Raw genomic sequence first — 26,486 nt, forward strand, 5'->3', positions numbered from 1 at the left:
AGTTCCACAGTGGTGTAGAAGATGACACTGCAGAAGGTAATCTAAATTTAACTCCCTTTTCTACCTCCACTTTGAAAGTTCAGCAACCTCTTTTTTTTTGTGCTTCTCTTTAATCAGCAGCTGTCCTCGTCTGTCGGGGGGGACGGGGACACCATCGCCACTCCCATATGCCCCAGCAGCAGCTCCATGGATATTTGACAGAGGACAAACTCCCCTGGCTTTTGGCCTCTTTGGCTTTGGAGCCCAGCACATTAAAATATATGACAAGGAAAGGAATATACTTTTTTCCATACTGAGTTCACTGAATGCCTTTTTTAGTAGCAGTTTTAATAATAATTTCAGTACTTCAGAAGAGAGAGAGAAATCACATAAAATTCTTGGAAATGCTAATTTGCAACAGAAGAAAAAAAATTAAAGAGGACACTAAAAAAAAAAAAAGCAGAACAGACACCTCTTGCCACCCAACAGCTAGACAGCTTGCAGCAGTGTCAGAAAAAGACACATATTTTGCACATGCCAAAACCACTCAGTGACCACCACTGCTGCCTCCTCCCAGCCCAGCCCAGCCCAGAGTGGTTTCCCAAACGAGAACCCCACTGTGTGTGTCCCCTACACAACTGGACTGTGAGACTACACAGAAGCATTACTTATTTTTACACCAACTTAAAGGCACCATCTAAAAATGCTGTTTAAGGGTAAGCACATCCCTGATTTTCCTAAAAGAAAACAAGCAAGGAAGCAATTTCCTGGAAGATACAAAACATCAGCTTTAACTAGCATCAGCCAAGCAATGGGATTTTCCAGATTTTCTGCTCTTGGATCAAACAAACTCTCAAACTTTGCTTTTCCAATTCTGTGGACAAACACCAGTGATATAAAAGGGTAGCTTTCTGCTTTAGTAATCTGTTCTGTGGCCTTGCGCTGGCCTTTGAAACATCCGATTTTGGCTGTTGCTATCCAGAGCTCTGGACTAGGCAGATCCCAGGGCTGAGCCAATGCAGCAGTTTCTAAATCCCTACTGTCAGAAGGAATCTAACTTTAACCATCCGCCTCTCCCCCAGCACATACTCAAAAGGCAAAGCATCATTCCAGATCTAAGACAAGTTGTGAAGGACTATCAAAAGCAGTAACTCGGCAGAAAAGCAAAAGCATCCTAATTTATGTGTGAATTTAGCAATCCTGGAAAGACTGATACAAAAAAGGTGGTTTGCAAGCAGGCATTACCACATTCGACTGCAGCAGGAGCAGCCACCCTACCCTCTCTTGCAGTCCCTGAGTGACACCGGCCAGTAACATGCTCCACACCTCTGCTATAGGCGACTATGGAAAAAACCCTGTAGAGGGACAGTAAAAAAAAAAAGAGCTGGACAAGGTAGCTCATACCCTTATAAAATCCTAATCAACACCCTCAGAACCTTTGCAAAACAACAAGGTTCTCCTAATCATTGCAATTGCTTTGTATATACCAACTGGTATCCTTTTACCCCCTCCTCTTTTTTTAAGCTCGTAAATTCTTGCCCCAAAGCTCTGTCTGGCGGCAGTGAGTTTCAGACAGTGGTCGTGAACAAATAGTTTCTTTCATCAGGAATGAATTCACCACCTCTAATTTGACTTTCATATTATTAGCAGGTGGAAACAGAAGTCCTCATCCATCTTCTCACCCATTCATTACTCTGTACCTGTTAGCTATCTTCTTATAAAAGATATCAATCTTCCCTATCCTTTTAATGTAAAATCTTTTCCCAAAGCCTTCAGCTGCTCATTGTCCATTTCCAAAACCTTTCTCATTTTCTACTGCTCTCCGCTTGAGGGAAACCAGAGCTGAAATAATAATTATTTTAATGAAAACAAGAGTAGCTCCACGGCAGGCTCAGCATGGATTCACTTCCTTTATACAAACCTGGAATTTAAGATCTGCAAAGGCTACACAAGAGTGCATCTATCCCAGATATAATGAACAAAACAAACACAAGTCTTCTGTTCCTCAGTAGATGACTCTCTTGAGGGCTCTGAAAAGTCAGGACTAATGTCAGGACAGATTATGGGATCTACATTAGTTTCAAAATTTGCTTGTTTAGGCAGCCACCAACCATCCTTTTTTGGTATGTCAGTGTGGATCCCACCACAGAATAATGGTGAGCAGATTTCTACTGGGAAAGAGGGAGTAGAGGCCTCTAGGCATTACCAGTCTGTAATACTGCTCCCCTGAACATGCCATCTGCCCCAAACATGATGTCAAGCAAAAGATGCTGCTCAGTACCTTCACAGGCCAACACATTGTGCCTCATGACCTCAGATATAACACATAAGTGAAGCACATGACGGAAGTTGCTTGGGCCATTTTAGAGTCGCTTTCCATGTTTGATGCAAGCAGGTCTGGAAACCAAGCAGGGTATAGTATTCATTTTGATACCCCCTGAGGAGACAGCCTGACCTTTAAGTGATCCAGTTATGATAACACGAGTGCAACAAAAATTGAAGTTGTGCATCTCAAACCTGTCAGGTTTGAAGCACGAGGCTGCTCCTAGCTGCTCCACTGTTATCCTAGGCAGGGAGAGGTTTTGAACAGTAAATACGGATGATGTGTAATATCCTCTTGATTAAACTTTAATACCATAGTTCTGCAGCTACACACACAGGTTGACCATAAAATTGGAACAATTTTATCTAAATCTTCTTCCATTTGCCCCAGTGCACTCTGTTATTTTCATGTTGGTAAGGGGAGCATTTCTGGAGCACGAGCTCTCCATTTTTGCTAGTCAGCTGACTAGGACTGGGACTTCACAAATCTGGCATGCACTCAAAACACAGTGTGAAAGAAGCAACCTCAAAGTCACGAAGGTGACTTTATCTTTCCCCATCCTGGAGATGGTTCTGGGAATAAAGAAAAGAAAAAGGAAAGAAACATACAGAAAGGTGTAAAAGCAGATCTCTGTTTCTCTAGAATAAGACAATATCCAGGAACAACAAGCTCCATCTGCCTTGACAGCAAATATTCTAAAGGGACTTGTTTGCTAGCAAAACTAGCATGAGACACTGGGAGATCACCAATGCTGGAACAGCAATGCCATGCTGCCTACAAACCATTTCTGTCTGCCCACCTGTGCACTTGTAGATCCCTGAAGAGTGAAGGGCAACTTCCCCACCCTAATGATACCATTACAAGAATATGATGACTTTCCAGTGTGAGGACCAGGTGTCCCGGGTTCATGTAACATACAGCATTGGCACTGCCTACCAAGAATGCCATCAACAAATTCCAGAGGACCAAGAAGAACAGGTCAGGCTGGTAACTTCCCAGTACCTGCACGACCTAGAGTATCTACTCTTTTGCTCAGGGAACAAGTGGCCCAAAACAAACCTTTCACTCTGTCTAGTATTACTGTATTGTTTAGGAGTGAGGTAAAGCGGGTCCCCCAATTTGCATGCACTTCAACTACAAAACAAGAACACTGAAGTAATCGCATTTACTATTTTTCAGGCCAAACTGTCTTAATCTTTGTTGGAGAAAGCAAAGAATAATTTCAGGAAAAGACACCAAACATGTTGGAACTAGCTTGTGAGCTAGCACTGCAACCAGTCAGATGGATCAATAAATTTTAATGTGCAACAAAGCACAAGGGCTTGCAGTGGTGAGAAGCTGTCCCTCTTCCCCACAGGCTGTCACTTCTGTCAGCTCAGTGATTTAGAAGTGCAGAAAACTTCTGCAGCTTAGTAAGTTAAGCAAATAGAGACAGTGCATTTCAACCTCACTGCTGTCACCTTTCTCTCTTAAGTAACTGGTTAACCAGGGAGGATGAGACTGTGCACTTCAAAATACGCTCAGTGTTACAGAGAGCCCCAACAGCAACAGCTCGTGCTTGATTCCAATTGACTATTCCAACTGAATCCCAAACAGCAACTGTCAGCCAAGCAGACAAGCACAAATATGTGCCACATCTCCACCCAAAAGCCATGTGTAAGCCCTGAACTCAAGCAGTGTGCACCACAGAGGAAGCCACTTCCCACTCTGTCACCTGCCATTTCAGTGAGAGCCTGTCCTCCTCTTCACTGCTCCTTTGTGGGTGAAGAAATGCCAACAGAAAAACACTTCCCTTTGCACTTTAGTACAGCAAGCAATCCCTCCTCTGAAGCTGCCTTCTGTATTAAGCTATCCTAAGGGCACTCAAGGAAAGAGCAGGGAGCAGACAAGGGGTCGCTGTGGAGGACATATCCAAGAGGAGTCCTCTCCAACACCCATCTGACAGAGGAGATAAAAGCAGCCACATCCAGGCTGTTCAGACACTCCTACCCACTTTGCTGTTCAGCTGATGCGAAAGTGGTGGCAGTAAAAAGTCCAGGCTCTTCTCTGAGACCAAAATAGTTTTTTGTAAGTGTAGCTTGAGGTTTCCAGTCCTCAGTGACATTGTTCCCACTGCTGTTTCCCTATAGAGCAGAAAATGATAGCTACAGGTCCAGCTTTTCTTCACAGCAAGAGTTGTGGCCAAGCCAATGCAACTGTAATGCCAAAGTCTATGTGAATCCATCTACTTTTGTATGACCACTCCTTCAATACCCACGCCTGCCATCCAAGCCCAGATGTGTTAAAAAGCTTCAAAGTCTTTCACCACTGAGGGACTAAAGGGTTGAAAGTGCCCTACTGAGAAGTGACACTAACTGCTTCAAAAGAGATAGGGTTGATTCTGCCCCTTTAGCATTCCCAGGTTTTTGGGCACCTGAGATGCCCAAATGAAGATGTCAGGCTTCACTTTTAGTCTGGAGTGGGTAATGAAGTCACGGGAAAGCCTACTCAGCTTTCTCTAAGCCTGCTGGGCGGGGGGGGAGAAGGAGGGAGTGGGGAGTTCAGCTGTTAAATATTTGACAAGACTGTCTCAGGAGGGCAAGTGTATCTGGGGTGGTACAGGGACACCAGCTTGGCTCCTTGCTTTTTGGCACTACAGCTCTTGTCTTCCTGATGCCCATGTATGCAAACAGGACTTTGGTAATGGCTCGAGGGGAGACGATCTGCTCCAGACAGGGAAGAAGGCAGAGTCTGCAGGCAGTAACAGGATCCCCTAAGCACAGAATCAAGATGGTAAGCGTCTGTTCTAGTTTTAGAGTCTTGCACCATGTGGGTACCAAAAATACAGCCTGTGTATGCCCTTTGGTCACATCATCATAGACATACATTGTCCCAAAGATGCTTGCCAGCACAACCTTGATGGAGATCTTGGATGCCCTACTCTTACAAGTGCTATTTGATTTCTCTACACATGACAGCAACTGACTATTTTTAGTGCTCATCTCGTGTCTGCTTGGCGTTTCCCTTGGGCCTTACTTACCCTTGTTTCACAGCTTTGGTGCCAGCTCCCACGAAGCGTTTTTTTGATGCCAGAGGGGATGATGCCAAGTCTGTCTGTGTTGATGCCAAAATGCCAGCTGGCTTTATTGTTGAGACAGGATTTGCCAAAACTAACAACTCTAGTGCTGGGGTGACTAGAATTGACTTTAAGGTTTTAATCTTCCTTACTCTTCCGTTGCCTTTAGATTGCATGGGATAATGCTGCTCTAAGTACCTTCTGGGGTCCTACAAGATGGATTTTTTTATCATAGTCTAAGTCAATAGGCAATTATACAGCAGACAGTCTTAACTTAGAGATCCTTGAAGAGAAGGATACCTTTATACATGAAGCAATTATCTGGGATGCAGCACTGCTGCTGCTGGGCCCAACTACACAGGCCAAGGCCTGCTGCAGATAAGGCAGGGCATGAACTCTCAGAGCCTGCAAATGTGTTTATAAAGAACCTACCACAAAACCAGACAATCTATTGAAGATAAGGGTGGCTATGTGATATTTTGTTACCAAGATATACCTACAACAGAAGTCTGGAGTGCAGAAGAAGGTCAGGGATCAGCAAAATTGCATTACATCACCATGCGCAAGAAGACCAAATCCAAGAAAGTTCATTGCCCTTTGCCCCTTTTGCACTTCACAGGTGCCGCTGTGTGAAAAGCCACTATTCAGATAAAATCCAGTCTCACACACGATGCACAGGCATGTTGGTCATGGATAACACCCACAGAGATATGAACAGATAGCAGATGTGATAGGCAATCACACGTGCAGATGAATGTGATTGGACGTGGTGGTATCCCTGCAAATTAAGAAGTAATTTGATGTTAACCTCTACTACTTTTCTTATAAATCTAAAACCCACACCTTGCTCAGAAACAGTGGTGCCAAATGGACACCCGATTGCCCAAAGATGCTCAGCTCTTGCTTCAGGAACAGTGTATTGGTTAACCTGACAAGAGGTAAACATTTGGTTAAAAAAGGCTTTGTCATCAGGTAAGACTTTGCTGGGAGAATCTGTTATGCATAGTCTGGTCAGATCTCTCTTAAGTTTGTTGGCCTTTCCTGGGCTTAAGTTTACATCTTGAAGTTTAGAAAAGCCCCCCCCAAATCCCAGCAGTCTTGTTTTCCACAGCTCATTTTACAAGAAAGAGGTTCTTTTAAGTTCTGAGAATTAAGTTTCTATTTCCAGCAGAACACCACTTCTATGTGGCCCGAACCCTTCTTTAGAGGAACAGATTTTTCTGGGAAATCCTTCAGGGAAAAAAAAAAGACATCATCAGCTGCCCCTTCCTGAGCACACTGCTGGATATTACTGTTTGGTAATGTTACACTGCAGAGCAATATCACATAGGTTATGCTGAGGCAAATGTCCTCAAATTGCTCTCTATAGATGTACACCCTCAAGAACTTTCCTATTATCCCTGGACTTTTCACTCCAGGCCCTGCTGTGCCACCTACATCCCCACTGATAAATATGTTCTGGTCCGCAGAAGACTGAGTTTGTAGTACTCAAACCACAAACAATTGGTTTAACTGAATCTTCTTCCTCTTAGAAAACACATGCGTATCACAATATGGTATTCCCAAAATTAAAAGTCTGACAATTAACCCAATGGGCTGTGCAGTACCTAGAGTTTTACAGGATTTCTGTTATCTAGCAGAAACACAAACTCATCTGTACTGCTGCAAGTAGGCTCAGAGTTTGTGGCATAAGCATGAGGAAAGCCCCTCCACATGGTGTGGTAGTTTGACTATTAGAAAGACAGAAAGACTTCTCCTCTTCCAAAATGAAGGGCACTGAAGATCACATATTTCTTCATACAACTAAAATGAAAAATGAAAGGAAATCGTAAGTTTAACTATTAAGAAAGGTCAATACCACAAGCATTTAAGAGATCACAGTACAACAGTATTGAAGACATCACTTTTAAATCTCTAGACAGAACTCTATGAGAGCTATTCGGTCAAACTCCACTGTTAAAAACTTCCTTAAAAATGCAACTTTACAGAAAAAACACTTCAGAAAACCTAATTTTAAACAAAAGATTGTATTTTCTAACTTGAATTACTGCATTGCTTATGATCTCTCCAAGTACTTGGAAGAAAAAAATGAGTAAACAAAAGTAAGGAATAAACCAGCGTTTTGTATGATTAAGGGTAGATTCAAGCTGAGTTTACCTGTTATCTGTGAAAGAGAATAAAATATAAAATACCTTAAAGCCTAATCTCTCCCCTGTTACAGTACTGGTTTTGTTTTAACTGACATCTTTACCAGGGAAAGAAGAAAAGCTCCCCAAAAGGCCACACACTTTGCAGCTCTGCCAACCAGAGAGCAGATGTTTTGAGGGGGCCCTGAGAAAGCATGATGTACATAAACCAGAGCTGACAAGTGTAAGTTTCCAGGTGCAGATGAAGCTGGTTCAAACCAAGCATACAGGGCAAAAATTCAGTGCCTCCCATCACCACACCTTCACCATCTTGCTTCATTTTCCCTCTCCACAGCTATTTTCCCTAACCATAGAATGGGGATAATGCCTGAGATACTACAACCATTGGACTCAGAATACAATTCATTGTCATTCTTTCTGTGCCTAGCAGAACTGCCACCAGCCACCCAAATATTTCCTGTCAGGCTCAGCTCATCTAGAGGCCGCCCCAGGAAGCCCAAAGTTATGTAAGGAACAGGCGGCTGGGAGGAAGCGATGTCCCGGTGTCGTGTTTCAGCACTGGCCCTGGCATTACACAGTTTGCACTTTGCTTAAGCATTAAAGGCACTGGTGGCACCTGGAATCACAGCCAGTTTCTAAATTTCAGTGACAAACCTGCTGGCCAGGTGGCTTTGCCCTTTCAAGGGCAGATACCTCCAACACCGTGTGGTCTCACTTCCCTTCCTTCCTGGTATCTAGAGGATCTTCCCTTTAGGTGTATGCAAAACGTGTTCTCCCCTTGTGTGCATAAGCTTATTTCAGAGAGTTCAGTAATTAAAAACTTAATTCCGTTTTTTTTTTGGAAGAAACATTGATAACCATAGCCTGCCTTTATGGGCATTATCTTATCCAAACTGCTATAATTTCCATTAGTGCTTGTTACTCCACTGGCAGATAAAGTGAATGCGCCCATGGCTGTGCAGAGCAGGAGGACAACCCACACGGTTTTACCTCTTTCATGCACTTCTCTGCAGCAAGGTTGCAGGAAAAGAGAGAAGACCAAGCACTTGTTTTCTCCTTGATCAAGCCTGGGTCCCAGACATGCATGTGCTCTAGATCACAAAACCAGAGACCTCTTAGCCCTGCAACCATTGCTTCTTTCAGAAATCTTCCATAGCATAAACCAAATAGTCTGAATGCATCGGTATAAAAAAATCAAACCAGATCAAAACCTGACTGACATCCTACCTTTTTATAGGAAAGTAGTTGGTGCTAATTAGAGTGACTACAGTAAAACAGTAAATTAAAAAAAAAACAAAAAAAAACCACAAACAAACCCCAAAACCCCAAACTAACAAAACCCAGTTACTTTCTTCTTCAAAGGGTAAACAATATGTTACCCTCAGCACTCAGAAAGCTCACAGCCATGTGGGTGACTGTTAAATGAAGAAACTCTAAGGCAAGGAAACATTTTCCATTTTTAGAAATACTCACTTCTGACACACCATAGGCTCCTACAGTAGTATTTTTCCCCTGAAGAAGGTAATTTGGGGAGTAGAAATTCTGAAAATCTCCTTTGGAACACCAGGACACCAACCCTCATTTCCTGGAAACAAGTGAGAAAGCTAACACCAATTTAATTTCAGAGACCCAGACTGCACCTTGTAAAGTCATTAGACCATTGAAAAGACATCTTCCAGGTAAAAATACATAAAGAACTTAAGGACAGACAGCAACATTTGTGAGCAGGATTTAGTTACGGATTTAATTACAGACTGACCATCAGACTTGTCCGCCTTTCAGCACTTGTTCCTTAACACAGGCTTCAAAAGTCAGGGCTGTTTGAAAACCAAAGAGGCAAACCCAGAGGCACCAGGCTGTCAAACAGCTCCAGGAATGATTCGCTGCACCCAAAGCATCAACATTTCTCTAACCTATTCTTAAGGCAACTGCAATCTCTCGTGTACCCACTGCCTCAACAGGGGACATGCTCCTGTGCTTGATGCCGTTTAAGCACAAGGATGTTCTTTCCCTTTTACATTAACTCAGGCCTTAGTGCAACATAAGGCAGTAATTTTTTCTTCTCTACTAAAAACGAGTCAACTGATCACAGTGATCTTGTTAACTTAGCTCACCTGGAAGATTGTTCCATTCCTCTATAAGCTGCTTCCAGAAGACAAAAGAAGTCTTTATTTCCTAGACTGCAAGGATGGTTTTACTGGTTTTCTCAGCCTGAAACTTAAACCCATCTTAAAATGCAGGATCCAAAATGGTGCATATCACTTATTAGCATGGAGTATTACAAAACACCTGTATAGGACATTTCTATACCATTAAAGATTTGGTAGGTTTTTTACTGAAAGAACTGCATTCAGTTTCTGGTCCAAAACCCCAGACTATTTCACTTTTTCCATCGCTAAGTACTCTGCATTTTTACTTGAGGAAAAGTGAAACAGGCTTCAGGCTATTTCTTCAAGTTGTTCTACTGTTTTAAAAAACACACACAACCTTCCATCTGCATCTCAAGTGTTTTCTCTTTGTCTCCCAAACTGTTGGCACAGGGGCAGAACAAACCCCTCCAGGAACCCAGTCACCACCACAGACATTCCTTAGCATATATTCATCACTTAATGGACCCTCCTGAACACAGATCCTCACTCAGTATCCCATAACCAATGTGCTGCCTCACTCAGGCTGGGCTGTAAAACATCCACTGAATTAATCAAATTAAATTCATCAGCCCTCTCCCATGAGGTTGTTCCTGATAAATCCACACTGCTCGTTTCCTGTTGCCTTAGAGATGCTTATAAAACCTTCAGGGATTTATTCTAGTACTTCAATAGAGACTGAAGCATTTCACCATTTTCTAACTTCTTCTTATTGTTTTCCTTTAATCTGACCCCCTGTACATTTAGTATTTATTTTAATACGTGTAGATTTACAAACAGGAGTTTGTGCACTTTCTGTTTGGGTTTTTTTTCCCCTCAAGAACCAAAAGAGCTGCAAACCCTTTCAGTCTGTACCAGTTACTGAGTTATTGTACACTCAGTTCCCTCATTAAATTTTAGATCAATACCTTTTTTCCTTTTTTTTTTTTAATCTAACACTGTTTTGCATAACCTTTTCTAAGCCTTTGTGTGTTCCTTACTAGCTGCAATACAATTTTTACACCAAAGGTAAACTATACAAACAGTAAAATCTTTACTGTTCCTTCAGTTTTAGATGGCTGGATTTAGTAGATGGTTTTAACATCAGCAAAATATAATGAAGATGATAATAAATTTCAGAATCCTTTTCAAATGCAGGTCTGGCATGAGAAAGAAAAACGTTAACAACTGTTACCACATATACTCCACTTGTGAAAAGAAATCAGCATAAACTGACAGCATGGCTTTATCTTTTAAGAGTTGTCAGTACACACTGGACTATCTATTGCAGTCTGAGCTCATACTGACTTGAAGTCACCATGAGGCAAAATAAGTGGCCATCAAAAATGTCCCAAACTTCTTGGGAAATTCAAAGCAAAGCAAATTCAAAAAAGCTAAAGCCATCTTTTGTAAATATAAAAACCTATTAGTGAAATGGAACTTTTTTCTGCCAAAGCAAGCCAGCAGAACCAGCGGCATTCAGTGCATCCACCATGCACTAAAAAGAGACCCTCAGAGACGCTTGAAGGATTCAGGCTGGAAACCACATCCGTAACAGAGACAAATCAAGCAGCTTTGCTGTCAGAAAAAGCACGCTGGACAAGGCTTAATTCTCATACATGCAACTAGTGTATGCTTGAGCTGTGCAGTTAGAGAATAGTCTCTGAGCTGTTTTAGGCTGCACAGTCCTGTAGCTCTGCACAGCTGAGCCTCTCTACTTCCCTTTTCAAGGCAGGCTGGAGGAAGCGCAACCCTGCTGCTTCCTCGTTAGTGTGAAGTGCTGCTGTCAAATTGTCTGCAGCCAGCTTTTGAACTACCCCGAGGAACAGCCAGGCCTCCAAAAACTCAACACACACACATGGAAAATGCTTCTTCCTAAACTTCCCAAGAGGAGAAAGATGCACCACTGGCTCCAACAGTCTATGAACTGCAGCTAGCCTGGGAGCGTCTGCTGCTTACAGCAGTTCTCACCAGATTCTTGTTCAAGTCCTCCACTCTTTGCTCTCATTTAGATGACCTGGAAGAAATTTCGATGCACGCAGATGCCAAGGACATCCTTTGTGAGTTGCATCCTTAGGTATGAGATATGCCACTTGAGTCAGGGGTTTGACTGAGAGCCCAGATCTTGCAGTAATGTGATAGCTCTGCCGGAGCCATCCTGCCAGGTCTATAAATCCCAGTATTGCACGAAGTAACAGTGGAATCTGAAATAAGATTAGTTTCTGAAGGACAAGTTGGTGGTTGGGAGGTTTGGTTTTATTTCAGAGCATTGCCCTAGGTCAGCTGACCACACAGGCAAGGAGCACAGGCTGCTGCTGTATCACTGCAGATGCCAAGCATTCAGTATCGGCAGTAAACACTAATGCCAGAACAAAAGACAAGACTGTTTCCCAAGTTCAGCAGAGTCCCCCCACAGACCCAGTTTTACTTGGATTGTATCTAGGAACAACCACTTTTTCACAGTAGAGACAGATTTATTCTTGGCAAAAAAAAAAATACTCTCAGAGACATTCTGGCATCTTCAAGAAAGGTCAAGAACTCACCCCAACCCCTCTAAACCCTACTAAGAAGGAACAGAAATGAAAGAAATCCTCTCTCTATTCAATAGCACAGATTCAGACATTCTATCAAGATTTGAACACTTTTACCATGTTTTGTTCCCAGCACAGCCTGTGGCTCAAAAACATTCTTGAACATGAAGGTTCATATAAATTTACCAAATTAAGAGTCAGAAAGATCTTCAAATCTAATTTACAACTCAGCCGGTCAGCAAAAATATGAAAATCCCACTACTAAAAGAAAGGGCACTACCCTGTATATTCCTCCCCATATATAAACACTCAGAGCAGCATCAAAATTTGTACTGCAATAACGTCTCCATGAGACAGATGATCTTTAGTGATCTAGGAAGTTGTGGATAAACCTCAAGACTGAGAATGTTTTTGGTGCATATTCTCATTTCTCCCCAGGGAATCTTGATCTTCAGAGGCATATTATGAAGTATGCAAAACATTTTATGGACTGTTTATAACCTAATGACTCCAAGTGTAACCTTAGATGTCATTCTGCAAAGACTTAGTCATGTTCAACAATCTGAGCAGAGGGGGAATGCTAAAGCCTCTTGGGCAGATCACTTTTATCACTCTTTTAGCCCTGTTCAAGCAATTTCACATAATACAGTTAGCTTATACTGGTATCACCAAAACACTACTCAGAATCAAGCTGACATAAAACTCATGGCCGCATTATTAACTAGTAAAATCCTTCCAAGGACTTGTGTTTGTAAATATCTGTTCACATATACAGCCAAATCTGAAAATGCAGAAGATTCTTACTTAAATATTACTTAATGGTAATGTTAAAACTAGTGTTCTTCTGAAAAAGAGATTTTGAAATAAATACTCTAATCCTTCACTAAAAGACAAACATGGAAACCATATGGTTCTCACTGGGTACGCTTATTGAAAATCAAGTTACCTTCCTGGAAACTCAGTATGTATTTGCTAAATGAAAACAAAACATCTCTTATGGCTTCACAATTAGAATTTAAAAAGCCAGATGCTGCAGGAGTTATGGTTTTCTTCACAATGTGAGTTTACCAGTTATACATCTTGAAGGCTAAAAACAGGTATTTAAGGAGAAAAGAGTGTCACAATCTGTGACGTTAATATTTGTGTTAAAAATACTCATGGAAGAATCTAGCTGTTTGCTTTCCAGAAGCCACTATTTGGTTTCTCCTATTTTTCAAATAAGAAGAGGCCTTTGCAGAATTATAAAAAAAACACTGAAAGCTCCATGTGACTTTCCCATATGTAGTTTTTCAACAGCCAAGTGATTTCCCCTATCCCATCCCCACTGTTTGCATGCTAAGGCAATGTTTGGCAAGTTTGAAGTAGAGAGTTTTTAAGCCAAATTTGTAAAACCAAGAAGATAAAGATTTTGTTAATATCCTTTGATCACAGATAAACCTCCTAAGAAGAGTTAAACTGTGCAGAAGAGCAAGTGGAAAAAAAAAATTATGTTTTGCCATCAATTTGCCAGGAATGTCACTGTGTCAGTGTAGAATATGAGCATGCCAACATCAGCTTCTCTGAGTTTTTGAGAGCCCTATATGTAGCCATCCCACTTCTGCACATGTTCGGAGACACAATACTCTTTACTCATTGAACAAGCAAGCAGATCTAACTTTAAAAGTGGAGGTGTTAAGAGAACATCTCAGTTTTATTCCTCCAGGACTACTGGAGGAATGCAGCAGACAGAAGGATTTTCCTGCCTGTTGCTTTTCTGGTTACCTTCATTCCCACCACAATATCCAAATATGTGAAAGCCCAACATCCAAATGGCTCTCCATGCTATGTGTCACATCCAAAAAGCTTGTGGAGGTGACTTAAAACCAGGCTTCCAGTTTTCTGAAATGTGGGACCTGTGGCCACATCTACAAGGAACAACACCGTAGGTAATTCTGAGCCAAAAGGAGATGGCAGGCAAGGCTGGAGCACATGTACCTGGACAGCAGAAAGGATTGCCTGCCAGAGGAAAAAGCAGAGGACAAAGTACAGAGCTGATTATCAATTTAACAAGTAGGGCAGGCCAACAAGGAATGAAGGAAAGTCACCTGCCACAGAACATTAAGATGCCATGTTAGACTGAATGCCCCACAGCAGAAGTCCAAGACTTATTCTTTCCAGGACACCAAAGTATCTCTCTTCCAGTCTAAGCTGCAGCACAACATTCATTGCCACTGACCTCACTTTCCCCTTGGATGAGGAACACACCCAAGGTACTATCTTGATCAATGCAATCACAAAAGCCTGTTCATTACATGCAACACTTTAGTAAAGCACATCTGGCAGCATGACAAAAATCTGCACACGGACACCTTGAAATTCTCATGTTTGATTTGACCTACATCAAATCCCACTAATACCCAAATACTCCTGTCACTGAGAGTGGAAGAGCTGTGGCTGTGAGCTGGTGACAGCCTGCAGCTTCACTCCACATGGCCCCCAGTCTGTGTCATGAGAGCCTGGCACCAAGATTTACATAAACAAACTGCACACACAAAGGGGATGGAAAAGCCTGCTCCACCCTTACAAAAGAAGGTGTTCTCTGGTCCTACTTACAGACTGAAAAGTGAGGGGATAGAGGTTCTGTCTTTATTCTCTGCAGTCTTGCTCAGCCATGCTCGATGCCTGCACTTCTCCTAAGTTTATGGTTGCTTCCTGTTGACAAATATGCTATTCTGCAATCTATTTCACCTATTTCCAAAAAGACAGGTAACACTTTTTTTTAATATTAGCCAGGTTTATTTTGCAAGACAATTATGGCCTCTATACAAAACAGAACTGGGATTCCAAATAACTAGTTGTCCATTCTCAAAATGTACTGGGCTTCATGTCTGGCAAAGTCACTGTTTTCTATTCTTTCCTTTTCTACCAGCAGAATAAGAACAGAATTTACTATGTCAGAAACAGAGTAAGTCATTCATGTTTATAGAGAACACCTATTACTTTACATTACACAAGAGATTTTGACATTTCATTTTTCTCATTTGATATTTTTCATACTAGTTCAGTGTATTAATATTTGTATATGTACTGAAAACAACCAGAATTCTTAAAAGCTCACAGCTTTTAGAAAGCTCACAGCTCACAGGTTTCAGAAAAGGACATTCTGTGATTTGGTCATTTGCATATAATAAGGGAAAACAAATACAAAATCATACTGTTTACGAAAACTAGCAGTTGTTGATGATGATCATATTTTTAAGGCCAATCTTTGGAGAACTGTCAGTAAAAAAAAGCACCTTCCTTTTACTTACCCCTGTCCTATACCAAATATCTATATTAAATATAAATTTAAAAATCAAGACAACTCTATTTTCTTTTGTTCTTCCACAGTATCAAGGAGACTGAAAGTATAAGTCACTCTAATATTTTCTGTAAAGGAAGATTTCATTGTTAACTATAGTAAACAAACACCAGATTTAAATTTTCCCTTGAAACTTGCCAATCTTCTCATGATTTGGCTTAAAAAAAAAAAAAAGTTTTCTTTCCACATCAGTAACTTTCCTCTCTCGATCTCCAGCAGAAAGATGGATGATAATTTAGAAAGATTCCTAGCCATGCATCATTTCTGGCTGATAACAGTTACAAGCCAAAAAGCAATCAGAGATTTAAATACTGGCAGAAATAGTTTAGTAGTTGGTATTCCTTTGCTAAGGCAGAACTTCAATACTGCCTTTACAAAATCAGCATCAAAAGAGAATATGTACTCAGTGCTCCTGACATACTTGATGGTAACTGAATATTCTAAGTAGGAAGTCATAAATACATTGCCAACAGCCACTGAGATAACCAGCAAAATGGTAGCAATAATTGGCATCATGACTGAAAATGAATGATATCATAATTTCTCCCAAAGTGCCAAGAACTCAGACCTTCACATGACTGAAGACTCTTTACACAGTAAACACACACGAAAATATATATTCCAGACTCACAGGACTGGAACCCTCGTAACAAAGTGCCTCAGTGATAACTCAAGTTCTATGGGCAATTTTTTTTTCATGCCATTAAATATCTAATTTTTCTCTCTCCACACCTCTCAACCTACTTTTTTGTACCTCAAAATACTGACAAAAGTTAGCAGTGATCTCCCATGACACGAGATGCATGGGAAGCTATGCAACAGCCGTTGGGGTGGGGAAGCCAGCTCAGATCCTAATTTCTCAACTCAGGAGCACAAAGAAAAGAACACTTGTACCGGCTTTCACCTCTCTCTTCTTCACATCTTGACGTCTCTGCTAACAGATTCTAACAACCAGGACACCAGAATTCATACTTCAGCGTCTTCAACTTCTTTCCTGCAGGACTCCAGCTACTGATTCCTGATAACGCTGCCAAGCTGGTCCCTGAAACAAGCCAGAGAGCGCTCAGGAAACATTCAGGAAAAGGTTGGAAGTAAGACGCAGTTGCAGGCAGATCCCAGCACACAAGAAGTCAGACCCTGACTGCAGGGATTAGCAAGGCTTTCCATATCCCAACACATCTCAAAGAGACTGCAAGGACTTCCCAGCTTCAGAATAACAACTCGACAAAGAGGAACTGTGAAGCTGCAAAAGCCTGTGTGGCTGAACTGAACCCTTCCAGCTCACTGCAGCCTGGGCAAGGTACAGTCCAGTGCATTATCACCAGATGTTACTCTACACTGAAGTCCACACTTCTTGACGAGAAACCTGAATCTAGAGGTCAGATTTAGCAGTGCAGCTTTGTACAAGGATTCTGACATGAATGCTAGAAGAAACAAAAAAGAAAGAAAGAAAAAAAAAAAGCCAACCAACCAACCAACCAGCCACCATTCCTTAGAAAAGCAGCTGCCTGGAAGAGTTTCAGAAATACTTAGTCCACAAGTGTTTCAGTTGCCATTCAAAATACTCCCATTGCACTTCCAATTTCAAAATCTCTTTGCCTTCTAAGTCTGCATCCTCCTATATTTTATTCAAAGGCTCTTGCAATTTAAAAGTCATAGAAAAGCATACCAAAAGTATCAGAATTGACTAAATGCATCCATTTCTCTGCAACCTTTATTCCTTCTAAAGCTCCATGTGTGCTGACAAGCATATACAGATACTAACACAAGCCAAACAGGATTTTCTGCTATAGAAAGAACAGTTTCTAGTGTTTATTTTCCACTTGAACCATAATTTTGAATAGCAGATGCTCCAATTTTAGTTTAAGCAAGTAAACATAAACCCTGATGAAAGGCATTAGGGGTATAAAAATGCCCATTACCTCTTTGGACTACATTTGAACTGGTGACCTAATGATGTGACACTCAGTGGTTCTGTAACTGTGATCACAGAGATTTGCATCAGCAAATACTTAAATCCCAGGAGATGATACTTCCTTGGGAAGAAATGAAATCTTCAGAAGTAAGAGTCTACATTTGTGCAATTTTAACAAGCAAGAAAATACAAATAACAGTCACTTGATTCCTATGGGTTTCTAGAAGATCCTTGTATTACAAGTGCACAACACATGAGTTCGTACCAAAAGCCAGTACTTGCAAAACTCAGCATTCACTACCAGACAGGAATAAACACAGGAAGTCCCAAGAGTCTCTGTCATGGCTTTAGAAATTTACTAAAAATGAAGACACACTTTGTATCAAAATGCACAAATAGATCCACTTTGAGACAACTTACTAGGAAACAAGGTTTTCACAAGCTGTTCAAATCTATCATGCAAATATGCAAAGCCTGGCATCATAACATCTACCCTACCAGAACTATCCAGGCTCTTGGCAATCCAGGAGCCTTGCATCAATACCCTGGTGCTACAGCAGTGCAGGTAGGTGCAGGTCCCAATGAGGCAAGCACATGCTTCTCACCTGGTTTCGAAGAGGCATCAGTTGAAGACAGCTATCAGCTTCCTCTTGAAGAGAAGCATTCTCTGGTATTTTATTTGGCTGTAAAAATTTCACAATGGTACATCTCCCAGCGAGGCAGATAGAGCCAAAAGCACAATTAACAATTCCCAGCAGAGGGCAGATACTATTTAACATTTTTCAAAAAGTACTGCATATGTACAGGTGCTCCATTTCATTGGAGAATCTCCAAAGCCATCTCCTAATCAATAGCAATATCTTTAATCTCCCTGATGAATACTCCCATGAACAGCCATCAGCCCCTCTCCCCATCACATATGCAAACTCAACCACAAGTGTGACCAATCCTACAAAAAGACTCTTGAGAAGAAGCATCTGTACAAACAGCGATCTGCCTGCCAGGGGATGAAAGTCCTTTGCCTGGGTTTGGTTTGGAACTACAGATGTGCTTCAGCTGCCCTACACTCATTCAGCTACCCCAAACATACCAGCCAAAACAGTTAGGCCATCCACATGAAGACAGTCATGTTCTCCAGTTAGCATCCAAGAAGGGTGCAGTTTAGGACTTGCCAAGAAAAGGTACTTATCATAGGTAATTTTTACAGTATCACACATAGCATTAAAATAACTTCAAGAAAGGAAAGAAAAATGTAATATAAATTATGAAGGCAGGTAATAAATTTTCCAAAAGCATTCAAAAAGATCACAGTAAAAGCTCGTAAGGGTGAGCGACCTGATTTCATAAACATGCTTCCAATTAACCCTTTTACAGCTTCAAAAAGATACAATCTCTGTTGCTCCTAAGCACATCTGCCAGAGCTTGCCAAGGAAAGCATGAGCAAACAGCTTCAAAGGCAGGATGACGTACCTATAGCAGTAAACCCTAATCCTTGCTGGGGAAACCACACAACTGAACTTAGTCATAGAAAATGGGATTAGAAATTCTAAAACAAAACAAGGCGTTGAAGGAATTAGCAGTCATCCCAAAATCATGTTGAGCAACATTTAAATAACAACTTTTGTCAGGGCTGATAAAGAGGAAAATAAAACTAACATCTTGCACAGGAAACCCTTAATGGATGGGGATATGAACAGGCTATCTGTGTCAGCCTAAAACCTTACACACTGGATGGTGGCTTGGCAAAGAGCAGAGGTGCCAGAGAGCACCACAGCCATCACCCCTAGAAATTCAGGCGCATGGACCCCTTGAAAAAGGTTTCTGTGATTTGACCATAGGAAAGATGGCATTGATGGAAGCAGACAGTGCTCTGACGATGAAAGCGATCGCTCACATGCAGGGGCAGAGGGAGAGTCTCTGGGAGGTGATTTGGGAAGCACAGCATTATTCTTTCCACAGTTCATAATGTTATTCAAACTCATGTATACAAGAATGTTGCAACTGCTCAAGTGATGATCTCCACTAGCCTCACACACATGGCAGAAACACAGAGGTCAGGATTTCTGAAGCACTTCCCCAAGGAGACAGCTAATGTGACTTTCTGAAGTTCCCCACATTTCTTGCACTGGAACTTCCTGGACAACAGTGTTGCATATTTTCCGATGACCGGATCTAACCCAAATTACATGTTTACACAACCCACATGAAATTCAGGTTTTGATCAATGTGTGTTCTCATTTTTGGACAAGAGCTGATTTTCTAACTTAAGACAATCTTTCTAAAATAAACTATGTTTGCACATAGGGTCAGGGTGCCTGGAAAGATCCTAAAACAACAGCTAGCTTATGTGAGCTTACCTGACCTTCTCACTGACAAGCAAGCTTCATTAGCAAGTACCCAGTATTCAAGTCCTGATGGCTTCAACAGATAAAACAGAGAATACAAAGATTTGCATTGGGAAAAAGAAGGTAGTGGAATAACGTAGAAAAGCAAGGAGAGAAAATAATACCTTGAGGAAAAAAAGGCAGACCATCATGTTCTAAGTGCTGATTAAATCTGCTCCCAATCGATATTAAATGAATGTGACCATAAGACACAAGTCCAGTCTAGCAACAGAGAGCACATTTCCCCTTTGACCATGCTCTGGTGTCAATAGAAACCCACTGGGGCTTGAAGAGATACCAAGTCTTTGAGAGATGAGCATCTAACTTAGCACACGGAAGGTGAATAGAAGTAAATTTGAGTTTCCACCCCACATCCTCAGGTCCAGGACTATCACTTTCGTTTAATGAAGTCAGAGTACTCAGATTTCAGTCACCTCCCTCTGCTTTCTCCCTTAGCAGTCAACAGTCTCTTCTTTCCTAGATATCAGGCTCTTCTTTCCTTTAGGAAGGCCTCCATGCCTCCCAGTCTCCAAAGCGAAAAGAGGACAAGACAGATACCAGGTACCACAGCTTACATGCAGCTAGTTCTTCATGCCAAGCAGTACAGCACAGGGCTGTCCAAGTTCAGGGCAAGAGCAGAATGTGTTACCTTTCATTTATGACTGACACTGCCATGTGAGTCTTTTCTCCCATGCAGTCTCACAGACTCCAACAGAGCCCTGCAGAAGAGTGATCTTGCAGCAACAACCAACTGTACAATAACCAACTCTACAATAGTAGGAACAACTGGGAACCAGGTAGTTCCTAAACCAAAAGTTGTGGTAGCTTTGAGTGGAGGAGTTTGGAAACTGCTTATCTAAAGTCTCTGCAGGGGAAGCACAAAGACACTTAAGGATTACCCTGCAGAGCCCCTCTGAAACCTCAAAGGTAACCAGACCTGCACATGAACCTAGGAGAACTATGCAAAAATTCAGCTTCCACCAGTAGCAGTATCCCGATTAACTAGCAGAGCCTCTTTGCTGTACCTAGACAAAAAAAAAAAAAAAAACCACAAGAGAAGATAGGACACTTCACACTCTGCTCAGTCTCTTGAAAGATGAAAGCAAAGAAGGGATTTTTTTAAGTACTTGCTTAGAAGTTACGGAGGAAAAGAACAACTCTTAGCTTTCCTTCCATATTTAGGCTGAGACTTTTTCAGTATTTCCACTGTTGCGAAACAGACACAGAGGAAAACAAATTTACTTTGACTACACAGAAGCGCCAACCAGAAAATAAGCCACAAAAGCTTGTATAAATACATGCACATCCCAAAAACCAGATGCACCTATCAAAGCATTGTTTAAAGTTTGTCTGAGTTGAGAGTGTAACTGAACTCTCTGTACTTATTGCTAAGAACAATTTTACTCAAAATAATAACCAGGATTCAAACCAAGTAAGAAATAATGAATTTGGGTTTAATTGGTTTGCGAGAAACCCAATTTGCAAATGCTATCCTTAGCCAGCTATTGAATAAGACTGAGCCCAGAAGGCACTGTGATGAGTGACTTAAGTGGAGGGACCCTACACCCACCAACATTCCTGCTGAATGAATGTGAAATCGGCAAGAATTGCTTTTATTTATCTTACTAAAAGCATTTCTTGGAAGGGCTGGAAAAATTTATTTCAGATGGATTTTTCAGCTGAGAACAAAGTTGTATTTATTGTAATTATGCACTCTCCAGTGTGGCCTGCCTTTCTGAGAAAGAACATTAAATTCAGCTGTGCACAAACTCACGGAAGTGACCTTTTGAATGAAAATGCTGCAGCAAGAGACTTGTGGAGCATTCTCACTAAATAATAACCTACTGTCTTGCAACTTGCAGATTAGGGCTCAGATCACTGATTTCAGCTGCTACTTACACAGGCACAAGTCCACATGAGGTCAGTCAGCTGAGAATAAATTGTGTGTGCTGCAGAATACAATATGGAAAACTGTACTTGGTCTCCAGTCCAGTATGGGTTTATGAACTTTTATTAACCATCACGTAGCAGCAGAACATTGCAGGGCACTTTAAAGAGAGGTCTTTTCTGCAGGACACCCAGTGTTCCCTTTACATAAGAGGATCAAAGGTGTTATTGACATGAACTGAACAAGCTCTCACTTTAATGAGAGCAACAAATGCAAGCATGAACATCCACCACCCATGCAGAAATAGCCTGCTCCCTCTTTGTGGAAGGACAAGGATTATCTGAAAGACTTCTGCTCCATGGAAAGCCCAGAGACTTGGGGAGAAGACAGGTCAGCACTAAAGAACTAGCAAGTTAACTAGAATGCTCATTTCATCACCTAAATGAAAGGTGAAATGTGTAATAGCAAGAGTGCAAGATGCATGCTTGTTTGGAAATTAAGGATGTCTTTTCAGTGTGTACATATAAAATGTATTCCTTAGACACATCAGATAATCTTTGCAGAAAGATTGGGTATCTCATCCTGTAAAGAACTTAACACAGATGTCTGAGCCTTCCCAGCATTGGGCTGCTGGATAGTTAAATTCCTGGTGCCAAAGAAAGCAAGGCAAGCTTTCGTGATGACGTCCACAACATCTCACGGGCAACTAGAAGTCATTCCTCTGCCTGTCCAGCCCAAGAGCATCCCACAATGATCAGGACCTGCTGGCAACCTGCTCCAGGCTCCCTCTCCCTTTCACTCCCAAGGTATGCATGGCAGGCTCTTGTGGTTCATGGCCATCTGAAGATTTTGGTATGCAGTTCAAAGGCCTAGAAAAAGAGACTACCCTGTACTAAGCTTCCAGAAGCCAAAATGCAGCTGTAAAAACAGTCTGCACTGCCAGTTTGGGTTCTGCACTCCCTTTTCAGATTCTGTATTTGCATTTCAGCCAGCTCGAGCTCCTCCCGCTGCTCTGCTCACTGAACCTGCTGCTTTGGTCCCAAATCTGCATCTCTGTGTGCTGCTGTCTCCAAGGGGAAATAAGATATGAGAAATTCCATGTCTTGACTTTGCTACACAACCAATTAACTCAGCTGCAAAGAAGGAAAAGCTTTCACTTGAACTAATTGTTTTCTATGCAGTAAACAGAGCACATGCAATTCGTGAGGGGCACTAAAGCTCAATCCTCATGTGTCTTCACATGTTGATTATTTACAGTAATGCTTTCCAGATAAATAGAAGAACAGTCTCCGCTCAAGTACAGAAGAAGCCAAGAACAATAAAACTGTGTCTCAACAATTAGGTAAAGTTTGACCACAGTACCTGAGGGCATTAAAAACCTTTGGACCAAAACCTTGCAGAAGAAAAGCAAGTGTTTCTTAGTTAACAATTAATAATTTAGACCTGAAGACTTTCATCCAGACATCCAGCTGAAGAGGAAAATTACACAGTATTTATACAGCTGGTACCACACAATCCCCTGGTATTTTGATACAAAAAATACAGTTCATAGTAGATTTGCCATTTTAATGTCCCCATTGTAGATGAGAAACGTGAAATTACTTTCTTAATATCATGTGATAAACCAGGATCACAACTGAAGAGTTCTTGCAAAACTACTTGTGTGTCAAAGGCATGACTTGAGAGTACATTGGGGATTTCTAAAAAAGTTTTTAAATAATATTTATAAATTCACCCTAAAAAAACAAACCAAAAATTTACTAGTTTTTTCCCATTGTTTACCTTTCCATTAATCTTTTGATTTAAATAAACTAGCAAGACACTTCACCCTTGAGAGCCCTCGTGTCTGTAGCATATGCAAGATGCCTGCTGCCAGATAGGGAAAAAGCTGACCAACACAGAAACAGTGCAAGACTTTTAAAGGAACAAGTTAATAGGTTGAACCAGATAAAAGAAGTATGTTTAAAGACCATTTCTTTAGAGACATTAGTTAAAATCATAAACAAGTTTTACCTTGCACCCCATCCTGAAGGAAAGTGCCTTCAGGACTGTTGGCAGGCAGTGCCTGTGCGACAGAAGAGCTACTGATAATAAGAGCTCTCAGCACAAGAATACAAATAAACAAAATCTAAGGTCATTCATTTCACAGTCTGGCTTGTGAAGTGCCACTAGAACTTAACGTTTCCAGAACTGTAAAATAAACTTTTTCTGTGCAACAGTAATGGCTACATCAACAGCAGCAGCTCAGCCAGCCTGCAGATTGCACTCATGCAAGGTACACAAATACACCTTCCATTTGTTTGGTTCCAAAAGATCAAGATGCAAGGGGCACACACCACCCAGCCAGGTCACTGTGAACATCTTGTCTAGTATTGCTTTCCTCCCCTGAGGATATCTACATTTTCCAACCAAAGCCAAAAGGTTCATTGCTTGCATATGCAGATTTAGTCCTGTTTTATTAGAACACACTGAATGTATTTAATCCTCTGGTTGCGCTTCTAAAATCTTGTAGAGTAGGATCACAGCAAGAAGAGTTTTAGTTACATACTGTTAGATAACATAACACAGACAAGAAGCCACCACTCACTCTTTGTGTTCCCCAAAGTTTATCTGTTCTGTTAAAGGCTGTGAAAAAAGGAGATTAGTCTGAGCCTCATCCACACCAGGAATTCAGCAAGCCCTTACATTTCATACTGGCCTGAAGTTACATACCAGCAAATGTGAAACAAGGCAACAACAGATTTGTCTTAAACTAAAAACTAAAGTTTTCCTGGCACAATGCTTCTCAATAAATACATATCATGCTGAAAATAAAGGAGGACTGCTTCTTCAGCTAGTCCATCTAAAGAAAACAGACTCCAGGTTTCAGAACAGAAAATGATTGCTCCAGACCTCCTGAATTCATCTTTGGCAGGATGATCCTTGGACTTTGCAGTCAAAGGATGGGCCTAAGAGCACAAAATGGGTCTGAGGAGAAAAATCTCCCAACTCTTGTTCAACAGCCTAACCAGTGGTTTAGTATGATTACAGACTCTGGAAAGTAGAGATACCAAGTGCAGAAAAGCAAGAAACTCAGTAAAAACAATGAGCCACAAACTTGAGTGATATTAATAACCAAGTATGTGAGATGCAAAAATTCCTAGTGAGATGGGTAGGAAAAAGGAGCAAAACAATGAGACAAAGAGAAAACAATACAGCTAGGAAAAAACTAGAGAAAATAAGAGCTCTTATTTTTGACACAGTGATTTAAGACAGGCTCTGCTGGAGTCCAAGTGCTAAGTGTCAGTAAATGGAGAGAATCAGCAATAACAGCTGTCTGCAAGCCTGTTTTATCTAAACTGCAGATCACAGGAGGTTGGAGAGTCAAATGCAAGCTGTTTGTGAAGTTTGCATCTTCTAAAAAGGCAGAAGTCAAACGACAAGGTATTTGAAGACAACACAACACAGGCATAACCCTCCTCCTCCTCTTCGGCATTCACTGTTTGAAAAGCAATCTGCAAACAACAAATGAGACAACCACTAAGAAAAGGAGGAATTCATCACACAGGAGACCCAGACATGAGTCATGACTTTCACATGCATTCAGGTAGTTACATGCATTCCAAGCAGAGTAAAGGTCTTTCAGATCATATCTGAAGAAAATTCTTTCCTTCCCCCCAAGAAGAGAGGCAAATTTGTTAATTTTACAGTTACAATTGGTACACAGGATGCAATGAAGTCAGCCCAGGATGGAGTCAGCCCAGTGTCGTGGCCTTGAAGACTCTGCCTTCTTCAAAGGTTTTGTTCAGTGTTTACAACACTCCTGTACTATGCCCACCACCTCCTCCAGCCCTTCCCTTACCTCCTGGCTCATTCTGATCTCAGCCCCCATTTAACCCTTCCGTTCCACACCAGTCACTCCCAATTCTTTAGCTCAGCTCTAAAAGGTGCTTTTACAGACTGCTAGCTCTGTGGGACAGATTTTCTGCCCACCACCAGTGGGATGGCTGTCACAGGGGATAATTTATGCAACAGGATGGCCTGATCTTCTGCTGGAGGCAGAAGACATGCAGTTCCTGTGGGTTCCTGTTGGCAGTCATCCACCACCTGGGATTTAAAGAGGATCTCAAACAGAGAAAGAGGTTTTTAAAAAAACAAGCAACTACTAATGCGAAGTAAATCAAAAGCGTATTACAAAGAGCGAGGAATACAGAACTTAGCAAGGGAGAGCACTTCTGCATATTTTGCACTCTTTCTGTATCAGGCCTCTGGTGTGGCTGCCTCAATTGTTTGACTGGCAGCTTATCCAGACTGTCGTGATTATGAGCTCTGATTCCACAGTAATTTAAGAAAAAACATCTCTTGTGGACAACAGTACTTGACCTGCTGGTCGTATCTGCGTGCTGGGACATGAGAGAAAAGAATGAATCAGTTCTGCTCACTAAAAAGTCTCTGCACTGTCTGCAGGCGAGTCATTAATGGTCAAGTGTATTCCCTGCTTCCAAAGAAACACTTGACACCTTTCACACAAGGAAAGCTCAGGATGGCTGTTGAGATTCCTGGCAAAACACACTCTTCATAGCTGTTTCTACAGCTTATCAACCTTTTCACCTTCAATTTGCTCTTCAGCCAGCGGGAGACAAAAAGAAAAATAAAAGTAGTTCTGTAACCACTGGAGCTCCATAAAGCTGACCTCCCATTAGTGTGCTCCACAAGGCTGACTGACTTCGCAGGCTCACAAACTGTGAGCTCCAGCTGAGGCTTTGGTAAGAGGTAGGGCATATATCAAGTCAGCCAACCCAACTCACAAACCTCCCAG

At 41.5% G+C, this 26,486-nt stretch overlaps 1 protein-coding gene across 2 annotated transcripts in view; it reads right to left on the minus strand.

Moving 5' to 3' along the window:
* Positions 1–26,486, minus strand: part of WBP1L (WW domain binding protein 1 like) — a 59,357-nt gene that overhangs the window by 25,592 nt on the left and 7,279 nt on the right. Inside the window, exon 2 of one of the 2 annotated variants that reach the window (XM_032116455.1) lies at positions 16,406–16,543. The exons of the other annotated variant lie outside the window; for it this stretch is intronic. The gene's annotated coding sequence lies outside the window, so the exon portion shown is untranslated. The remainder of the gene's footprint in view (positions 1–16,405; positions 16,544–26,486) is intronic. 2 annotated transcript variants of the gene reach the window in all.

Source organism: Corvus moneduloides, chromosome 8 (assembly GCF_009650955.1).
Source record: "Corvus moneduloides isolate bCorMon1 chromosome 8, bCorMon1.pri, whole genome shotgun sequence".
Lineage (NCBI taxonomy): Eukaryota > Metazoa > Chordata > Aves > Passeriformes > Corvidae > Corvus > Corvus moneduloides.